Here is a 12,105-nt window from a genome sequence, read left to right on the forward strand (position 1 = left end):
AATTCATGTCTCTCCCAAACATCGTGGCCTTCACTCCACGATAAAAGAGAGGATCTGTCGTGGAAGTGCAAGGAAGGAGTCATAGGAGAATATAATTTAAAAAAAATCAGAAATTATCTTCAGCCGAAAAGACCGATATAGCAAACACTACAGAAGTCCGTCTCCTATTCACACGGACAGGTAAGAGAATCAATTCCCTAACTTACTTTGATCACAGATCTCTATCAGTCATTGTTATTATAATTTTGCACTAGGAACAGCACCAACATTATCAAGGATGCTGGAAATGTATATTGTGAGGTCATATCAGAATAAGTACTGTTCTGGAAATATATATTGTTTGATTATGTCAGATTTAATGCCGTCTGAGAATATATGTACTGTTTAGTTATATCAGAAATTAATGCTGTTCTGATCAGCATAAGTTTGTTATTAGAAACTGTTATTAAATCCACCTTGTGTGAGAAGGATGGGGAGAGTATCCATTGGTGACGAGGGGCTTCCATGTGGTCATAATGACTCACGAAAGTCAAGGAACCAGTTACCCCCTCCATGCCAGTCTCATCAAGATGTAAAGTGTATAAAGGTATAAAGTTTGGAAGGGCAGCAAACAGGCTCCCAAGTTTAACAAGGGCGTTAGAAGCAACCATCCTTTGGATTTGGTAGACAACTGATCCAAGCTGTCCCTTCAGGACTCTTATACTATAGTGTTTAAAGGTATAAAGCTTGGGAGGGCAGCAAACATGGCCGCCAAGTCTAGAGAGGGGGATAGAAGCAACCATCCCTTGGGCTTGGTAGACAATGGACCCAAGCTGCCCCATTCAGGCCTCTTATATTATCTCTCTTACTGTGTCACAAATAGAATAGGTCATACTAATCAGAAATGAATATGTTTGTAGGTGTATATGCTTCATTGTTGTTGCAGGTTTTCCCTAATCAAGTCAACTGCTCTTCCAGCATAAGGTAAGATCCAATCCAAGTCCTATCTTGGGTTCACAGAATTATGAATTGAATGTAGAATAATTAATTGAGTAATATGATAATATTTGATTTAGATTCACTGCTGATAAGTCTAGATAGAGATTGTCTCCGAATTAAGCAAATTGTTTTTTTCTGAAGTTACAAGTGTACTGAGTTAGATAATTATTGTTAAACAGGTTTATCTCTTGTAGGGAACATTACAAATGAGCCTACCAGAGATCAAGTTTTGTTGAGTGCAAGACTCCAACATCATAAGGGATGAGGCCTAGATTGTACTCTGAGCAAATTTGGCATAATGGATATCCCTGAGCAAATTTGGCATAATGGATATCCCTCAGTCCTTGGCTCTTAGCTCAAAAGGATGAATAATCTTCCATCTTAAAAAAGAAGTGTACATTTTCTAGTCAAGCTTCATTTAATCAACACGTATCATCATGTAGTTTTCTTGATAAATCTACAAGTCCTCCTCGCGAGGATCAATTTTAAACAAATCAGTCTTCAAAACATAACCAATATCTTGCACATCATCATCACATGGTCTATCCTCCCCATACATTGCAAATCATAATTATATGAGTCAATTATTTCCTTACCAAAAAAATGGAGGGATGTTTCTTGAATATCATCTACAATTATTGACACATCTTCAACAAATAGCAACTCTTCTTCTTCCTTTTGTTCCTCCTTACCTAGTTGTATAGGTCTCCTTCGTTGGGATACTAGTACTAGAGTGCCTCCAAACACTCATCAAAGGGAACAAACTTTAATTCCTCTGACAACCTTTGGTATTTGTTGATTATTTTGGATGCCTCAAATTTGTGCAATAATTTTTAATAGGATTCATGTCTTTTTCCTTTCCTAGACCTTCATATCCCTTTGAAGAAAGCCATCTATAATGTTAATTTAATCTTGCATACTAGCAGGATCAAAGCTCTGACACCAGTTGTAATGTCACATTCTATAATATTTCCTACTTATGCCTCTAAACAACCATTCTAACACAAAATGATAGTTGCACTGTATTTATAAATGTTAATTTATCTAAAATAGTAGTTTTTATTAAATCTTATGAAATATAATTTATTTGTGTTTCCTGTTGTGATTTTTCTTCAATTTGTAACAATTTCCTTTGTATAAATGTCTCTATCTTCTATTCAAGTTATATGATAGCTGTCTATACAATGGGTAATTGCTCCATTTCTGTTGGACAACTCACAATTTAGAAAAATGCAGTTTGCGAATGCATACAGTTTTAGAATGAAAGCATCTGTTGAATTAGAGCATAATTTCGCAGTATGAAACCATACATCTGTTACCTATTATCATCATTAGTTAAAATTGTGTGACTGCATGTACTTGCAGAGGAGTTTACAACTGTAAAATGAGTATACAAATGTAGAGCGAGCAAGTGTTTGTTTGCATATAATTGTAAACAAGTGTTGCATGGTGACTAGTTCTAGTCACTGGAATATACTTGAAAGTATGGTAGATAGTAAATGATCAATAAATATTGATTAGTGTATTAATTCATTTATTCAAAAAATTATAATATAAATTCAAAAAAATATTGACAAGTGATGTATTGGAAGAATTAAAAGAAACCTTCATAATTCGATTTAATCAAATATTTTAAATCAATAATAAATTATCAACATGTAAAGATAGACATTGATTAAATTTTAATTAAATTTACAAGCATAATCATAATCATATTCTTGCACTTGTTTCTGCAGCTATTTGTTTTGGTTATATGTATTAATTTATCTTTTAACTATTTGTGGATGACACTCTCCTTTCCTTTGTAGCATCTTGAATCTTTTGGAGGTAGATACAATCAAAACAACTATAACCAAATACACGACATGCTGGAGAAAAACAATAAATAATGAAAAATTGAGCATATACTTTTTTTAATACTAGAAGCCTGCTCAATGAAGGTCTCAATTGGAGCCCTGTCATGTCTATATCTAATCATTCCATTGTATTGTGGGATGACTCAATCCATCCATTAGGCAAACACCATTTCTATGTTGTAAGAAAGCTAAATTATGGGAGGGTAGGTGGTTAACATTGGCAAGGGTAACAATGCTCAAAGTCGTCATTGTTGTTGTTCTAAATTATATGCTTCCCTATGTTGGTTATGTTGGTTTTATTGCAAAAGATAAAAAGGATTTCAACAAGTTGTAGAGGGCCAAAGTATGCATCTGTGTCACACTTTGGGCCAACAAGGGGTAGTCCGATTGGACTACCTGAGGGCCGCGTGGTGCCTTTGTGGCTGCAGGAGTCCGGCTGGACTATCGGCTTTATAAACCGAAAATTTGGCCAATCCCCCTCATTTGCACTTTGAGGAGCTTTGGGAGTTCGACCAAACTACCTAAGGAGCTTATTCTCAGCGCCTAGTTTTCCAGGTAGGTTCATTTTTTTGCTTTTTTGTTTTGTTTCGTATTTATAATTTAAAAAATTAATATATTTATTGCTATAATTTTTTAATTTTTTAATTTTGTAGTTTATTGATTTTTTGAATAAATTTAGAATGAAAACATTAGAAAATGTTTAAAAAAAAATGCACATATACCTATTAAATTAAAAAATATAAATCATTTTCTCATTACCCTTACATATAAACCATAAAAAATTATAATCAATACATTAGATAAAAAAAAAAAAATCCTCACTCATAGAAAGACATAGACACCCACACCCACACCCACACCCACACCCACACCCAGACTCACGTGCACATACATACAAATATACATACACACGTACATACACATGCATACATAGATGTACATGTCTGTGCATGTGTATGTGTGTGTATGTATGTGTGTATATCCATGTGTATGTATATATGTACGTGTATATGTATGCACGAGTATATGTATGCATGTGTACATGTATGCACATATGCATTCATGTGTATGTGTATGTCGCTGTATGTGTGTGTACACATGTATGTATGTATGTGTCTGTGTGTATGTACACACACACACACACACACACACATACACAGACACATAAACATACATACACACATACAAACATACACATACACCAACATGCATATATATAGACATATATGTACACACATACACATACATACATGTTCATACATGTGTATACACACATTCATACATACACATGCACATGCCTACATACATGTACACATACACACATACATAAACACACATACACAATTAATTCGTATTTAATTTTAATGTTTCTTTAAATTAATTTGTATCTAATGTTTCAATTACTTCAAATTGTATTTTAAATTACAATTGTATCATTTTCAAATATGTTTGAATTAATTTAAAATAGTTTTTAGAATTAGTTTGAATTATTTAAAAATAGTTTTGAATAATTAATTTTAACTTAATATTTGCTTTTATTACACATACAAATACTTTCCACATGGATGATTCTACATCAGATGCTAGTGTTCATCTCGAGGGCACTGACCAGACATCTACACAGTCTGGTCCAATGCCCTCCACTTATAGTTAGTGTAGGGCTTGGCTTTTTGCCGAGACCATTCTTGCCCTACAACATGCACTAGATCATCTTGATTCCACATTACTTGCCGCCGCTGCCCAAGCAAATAAGGAAGGGGACAAACTATAAGGGATCAGTTGGTTTGTATGATTGACACTATTCAAACATATAATCCTTATGATGATATATCTGTTGATTCTTTCTATATATCCCTTTCTCGTAGTGTGGCCGACACAGAGAAATGAGACACCGTGAACAAGGATGTATCTTCCACATAGGTCCATACCATGTTCCCCGATTATTAGGGTCCGAGACAGAAAAAGATTAGGGGTTATTTAGATACCAGATGCATTGACCCGATTGTTGCCCCATTCATATATCCTAGATGGTTGGTAACTCATCATATGTGGCCATAGAAGGATGAGTTGCCACTTTATTTCTGCAAACAATTATTTGTAGAGTTTCATACGGGCCTAGATGTCGATTATATTAGTATACCAACAAATGTTGGACATGGCAGAGGGAGGCTCCGTGATAAATATAGACAACTTGATGCACCAACGCTCGTTAATAAATGAGCATTAGTTGGTCCAAACCTTTTGGTTCTACCAAAACGTTTGGAGTTATCACAAGCAGCTAATGTAGTAGCTTATGATGCCAGGCGAGATATCTACTCGAGCATTGCAGAGATTGCCACTTAGGTCAGCCAAATCACACCTGATCATGTTGGGAGATATCTCTTACGGTCGCAGACTACCATTCCATGGGCTATAGATGCGACATTCAACAATGACACTGATCCTTACACCCGTGTGGACATACCATCTCCAATTGACGCTGCATGGTTGACAAAGGTTGATTCTTTGCAGCGGATGAGTGCATTGTTGTTCAGTGACTTATTGGATTCATATATAGCTCTTTCTTCGCTTCTTGGGATCCCACTCGAGGATGTATCGACACAGGTGATACGACTTGTACACAGAGACGATGGCGGTAGAGCATCTCAGGGTGATATGGGGAAAGAGGAGGGAGTTCTAGTGCACCCTACAACCCCTTCACCACATACTGATGTTGATCCCACACCTCCTCCTCGGCCTACACCATTTGATCCGACACCTGAGCCACCACGACCTACACCGCTGCGGTGTGTGACTTTTACAACTCCTATTTGAGCTCATGGCCACTATACTAGTATGCTCATTCATTGTTTAGAGGATGCATCACTCGATCTAGATGTTGACGATGTGTCCTTCCATTCATCTGAGATCAACAGGATTGGGAGAGCCTTCGAGTCTCGTGAGGTACACATTATTTTTTCTATAAGGTCATATCATTTATTTGATTTTAAATAGTGGATTTCAACTTCAAAATTGTTAACACAATTTAAATTTTGAATTATTTACGTCCTACTACATTGGAGACATTAGGAGATTTGTAGCCTCCTTTTGCTCCTGCAAATGGTCACAGTCAGGTACACATTGTTTTTTTCTTTTTCTTTCTGTAAGGTCATATTATTTTATTGTTTTGAAATACTGGATTTCAATTTCAAACTTCTTAACACACACACACACATAGGTTTGTGGACCACATTTGAGTTCTTCATCTCGGATACCTGTGGCCCATGCATGCTCTACTGGTGCGCATGATGGATTAAACCAAGTAAAATTTGCATGTGCTTACGTTGAAGTAAAATTTCTATACATAGTTAGATAATATTTCTAAACATGTACATGTACTTTCTTGTGCAGGGAGAGCATTTAGAACATGGATCAGTGGAGGGCCCACCGATCTAGTTTATGTGAATGTGATCATTGTTTGATGATATTATATGTAGAGTGCATGTACTTTTTTTTTACATATATGTATTTGACACTTGTTTGATGAGATTATATGTACATATGAGACACTTGTACATGTTTGTTTATGTACCTGACACTTGTTTGATGAGATTACTTGTTTGTTTATTACACGTGTTTATGAGCCCATATTATATTTTTTATAATTAGTTCAAGCTACATATAGAATTGATCATGTTATTGTAGATGATAAATCTTGATATTAGTTAGTTGAATTGTTGATTTAATAAATTTAATTATTAAATCAATTGGTTAGTTGAATTATTAATTATTAATTTGATTTAGTTACTTGAATTAATTAATTAAATCAATTAATCGATTAATTAGTTAGTTGAATTGTTAATTGTTCATTTGATTAGCTTAGTTGAATTAAATCGATTAATTAAGTGATTCTAATCAATCCAATGAAAATTCAAATTAGTTGATCAAATCAATTCAAATCAAACCAATGAAAATTCAAATCAATCGATCAAATCAATTCAAATCAAACCAATGAATCAATCAAAATAAATCAATTCAATTAAGTGATTATAATCAATCCAATGAATCAATCAATCCAAGAAATTAATCAATCCAACAAATTTAAATAATTTAATTAAGTGATTGTAATCAATCCAATCAATCAATTAAATTCAAATCAATCGAATTAAATCAAATCAATTAATCAACTCAATTCAAAATCAATCAATTAATTCAATTCAATTAAATCAAGTGATTCAAATCAATCAAATGAATTAATCAAATCAAATCAAATCAATTAATAAACTCAATTCAAATCAATCAATTAATTCAATTCAATTATATTAAGTAATTCAAATCAATCAAATGAATTAACCAAATTAAATCAAATAAATTCAAATCAATCAATTAATTCAAATCAATTATATTAAGTGATTCAAATCAATCAAATAAATTAATCAAATTGAATCAAATCAATTAATCAACTCAATTCAAATCAATCAATTAATTCAATTCAATTAAGTGATTCAATTCAATTAAGCGATTCAAATCAATTAATTAAGTGACTCTAATTAATCCAATGAAAATTCAAATCAATTGATCAAATCAATTCAAATCAAACCAATGAATCAATGCAATTAAATGATTTTAATCAATCCAACGAATTTTAATAATTTAATTAACACAATTTTTTTCGATTCAGCTCCTGACTTTGGTATTTTTCATATTCAATTTTTTTCCATAGAACTTGCACTGAAAGATCAACATTGCCAATTTGTACAATTTTTTTCAAATCTCCATAGTCAGCACATGTATTTTTTATACATTGTACAATGTATTCATTTGAACCTTCTAATTTATCACATAGGATAGACTTCACAAACTATGTTGTACTTGCAGGGATGAGTACATTTGGATTACTTTTTGATGTTGCCTTTTTATATGACTAGAAATGCAGCTGAAATTCAACGTGATTTCGACAACAAGAAGTTTCACGTACCTTATTGATACACACAAAACATGGTCGTAATCCATCAAACATTCTTTGACATATCTTGACATCTGGAAATTCTTGTTTGAATGCTTCAAACAGTTCACTCTGTGTTGTGTCTATAAACTGTTTTGGATGTGTAATTTTTGTACCATCTTCATTTCTAATCTATATAGTGTCTCTTCAATTGGAAGAAACATGAGAGTGAATGGTTTAATATTCAATAACAAGTCTTCTTACATCTTCAACAATTCTATCTTTTCGAGGAACCCTGCAAATATTGACCCAATTCTTTTCAATATTCTCATCCAACCTTCAAAGTAAAGATCATCAAAATTGTCAACAATTTGCAAAAAATTCATAACATGCTGATCATCATTAAACACTTGCCAATTTTCAGCAATATCAGGAACACTTGGCCGAAAAACCATCTCAATAGTATACTTGGGACCTGAGAAATCCTTATGTGGAATTAGCAAGGTAGCAGTAAATTGCCAAGGAATCTGCACTATCGTTAAATTCTCTAGAAACAACGGATATATCAAAAGCATCAAAGGCTTCTATCGAATCCCAAGCAAGGTTTCGATAGTGCTTCAGTCTATCAGTTCTTGTTTGATAAATACTTCTAACTTGACACACTATAGGTTCCGCATCTCCTTGAGCATGCAAATTTTTAATTCATTTCTTCTGAGAAACATTCATGCCCAAAAGAAGAGCTTCATACTTAGAAGTATTATTAGTGTTGTCAAATTGCAATCTGCAAGAAAATGGAAAAAATTTACCATCAGGAGACACCAACACAATACTTGCCCCTAATTTGGTAGAGGAACAACTATTGCCAAATTTCAAGGTCCAAATATCATTTGGACCACCCACACTGATAGTGTCAAAACTGAGAGGTTCCTCTTGTGGAGTCGAAGAACCTACTGACTCCGCAATAACACTTTCATTATCACTTGAATTCTCTTCAAGTGAAACCACATCATCTGGATCAGATACAACTACAAACTCATCATCAGCATACAAGAAATAATTCCCCATACCAACTAACTCAAAAAGACTTTGAGCTCGTTGATCATTAGACTTAACAACTGTGTACAACGATTCTTTCTCTGGTTGCAACTTCCTGATTTCCCCTTTTACTGGAATACGAGCTTCAGTCATATCCATAGTCAACTCACCTCCAACATCTCTACAAAAATTCCTTCCAAGAAGAATACCATATGAAGCTGACACATCAGCTACCAACACTGTCATTTTAATCTTTTTATTTGGGAATGCAACAAATGCAAACTGTGCATCCTTAATATGGCCTATCAATGGTACTTGTTTATTATCCATGGAAAAACACCTACCAAAGGTCTTAGTCAAGGTGAGAGAAAGAGCATTTGCAACCTTCACATGCATCACATTATTTGATGCACTAGAATCTATGACACAGTTGCTTAACTTGTGACCATTAATCAATAATGAAATATAAAATGGTTCAATTTTCTCCAAAGGGGAAGGAGAAGTCACTAAGTTGTTTTAAAAAACATTGGACTTTTGGGAAGTACTTGAAACATTGTCTTTTTCTTTGACAAAATTAACCAACCGATCAAACTGATCCGGGTTAGACCTCAAATATTCTATTTCAAACATTTGAACCTTTGTTTTCTTAGAATGATCTATTATGTCAAATGCTTAAAAAGAATTAATCAAAGATTGAAAAAGTTTTTCATTTTGAGGATTTGGAACATTTGTAGCACTAGTCTTCGGTGCAGCTACTGAAAAATTTGTAGGAGTTGAAGGAGCACTTACATGTTTAGCCTTCACATTATCTTTTGAAGGATTTGAGTTGTGCTTTGGTGGACTTGGCAAAGGTGTTCCATGCTTGGAAATGGTAACCAACAAGTGCTGAGAATCCTTTGCTTGTGTTGAATCACCACTCTTAAAATTTGCTTGCAACTGATTAGCTTGAGCTTGCAAACGAGTGAAAACCGCAAAGACATCTCCATCATGTCCTTCCTACACATGATCTTCTTCATACTACATGTATCAAATGTTAGAGTCGCCAACCAATTCCACCTCTTCATCTTGTGGCATATTGGCATCTTCTTCACCAAAAAGTGGAAGATTGTTTTGTTCCACCTCATAATAACCGGTAGCCAAATTTTGAGGCGGTGCTTCCAATGCAAGTCTCTTCGAAGAAGGAGGTAACTTGTTTTGATTACAAGCAGCATAATTGGAAGCATTTTTAGGGAATGTTCTCCTTGGAACAACACGGTATGGCACATTCCCTTGCACATAAATCTGCTTCTTGAGTGCTAACAATTCATTTGCTAGATTTTGGATAATAGTATTTGCATAATTTGTTGAAGAGGTCGACACATCAACAATTTGATTATTCCTAACCTTGTTAGGATCCTTTCTTATCTTACTAGTAAGGATAAGATCATCTTCAACTGATATGGCCATATGTTGTGCATTAGCCAAATTTGTAGGATTATTCCTACGCAAGAGAAAACTCACTTCTGGCAATTGAGCATTAATAAAGAAACATTTTAAGTTAAATCTTTATTTATTTAATTAATTCATTTATCCTCTTCTAGCCTTATTTCTCATTTAAATAAATACATTTATTTATTTAAATTATCATTTTTCCTAAATTAATTAAATAAATATCTTATTTATTTAATTAATCCCACTTCTTCTATTAATTAAATAAATCTTTATTTATTTAATTAATTCATTAGCCTTTTCTACCTATGACACATGTCATTCATCTCTTAATTCCTACACTACCTACCCTCTTATTATTTTCTTATTTTCTTTACCTACCCTTTAATCATAGCCGACCATTTATCTTTACACCTCTCAATCTTATCCCTCCATTTCTTATAGTGTCTTCTATATAAGGAGATGCTTCCTTCGTTATCAAACCCTAACTACTTGATTACTCGACTACACTATGCCTTTGCACTTTTACATGCGATCCTACTTGCAACCACATTTCCATTCTTTGTTGAGCTCTTGTGCACATAAAATCTGAGAGCAAATATATCAAGCAAGATCAATGGAGATAGGAAGAGTGGAGATCCAAACCCTATTGGATATGTGATGGCATAATCTTTGTGATTTCATTTGATTTGCATTGTCTTCGGTAATCTTCATATGTTATGGTGGATCTTTGTTGTTGTTAGGCTAGGGTTTTGTGGTTGAATTTATTTAGTCTTTCATCATTGTTGTTATCCATTTTCACTGTATACATTTTGGCACGCCCGGTGGGACTCTTGTCCCTTTTGCATTTAACATCTTTTGTTGTAGATTTTGAGTTTTGAAGTTGCAAATCTGACATTTCTGACAATATTTTGATATTTTTGCGTTTGCGCATTTTGAGATCGCGTTTTTTGATTTTCTGTCGCATCTGTGACATCTGGAACCGCATTTGCGTCTTTGACAATATTTTATTTTTTGCAGATTTTGGGAAATGTGTCTGTGTTCTGTAGTCGTGTCTCTGAAGTCTTTAGGTGCGTCTGCGTTAGGGAGTCGCGTTTATGTCAGATCTAGGCGTGTCTGTGTGTTCTTGCAGCGTCTGTGTCTGTGACAACTGCGTTTGTGTTCGGTTGTTGCATTTTTGGTTTCTTTGATTCAATTTTGGTCGTTTAAGTTTCAGATCTGGTTTATTTTGAGCTAACATTTTCAGATCTAGCTAACAAAATTGGTGCAGCTTGTCTTGAAAGCAAAATTGTTTTGTTGAAGGCCCCTATTTTCACAAAGTCTTTTGGATCTAAAATTTACCTAACTTGTGTGCTTGCAGGAAGGGGTGATTATTTGAAACAATCCAAACTACTAATAGATCTTTGTTGTAGGACCTTGGCAAGGGTTTTTGATCTTTATTGTGTGCCTTGTTTTCATAGACTAGCAAACACTTTAATTGGTGCACTAAAATTGAACCATTGTCTTTTGTGTCTTGAGCAATAAGCTCTTTTTGTTTAATCTTTAGAGGGCCTGTCTCCCCGTGTGGTCGTTAGGACTACTAGTGAGGAGAGAACGACCCAAGTGGTAGCAAAAGAAAAACCATCTTCTTCCAAACCACTATAAATAACTGTATTCATGGTGAAAACTATGGATAACATGTGCTGATTAGTTCATACCGACACTATGTCTCCCCATAAACCCGTTTGATCAAATTTATTTGATCATTTGTAGGGCGTAACGCCTACCAGCTGGGAGCCTTCTGTATTTATAGAGCTGAAAGTGCCGCATGTATGGCCACACGAGCGGATGCCCTTACTAGCACCTTTTTGTTTTAGAAGCCAAAATCCTTCTAGTTGTTGGGGC

The sequence above is a fragment of the Cryptomeria japonica genome, chromosome 4, assembly GCF_030272615.1.
Source record: "Cryptomeria japonica chromosome 4, Sugi_1.0, whole genome shotgun sequence".
NCBI lineage: Eukaryota > Viridiplantae > Streptophyta > Pinopsida > Cupressales > Cupressaceae > Cryptomeria > Cryptomeria japonica.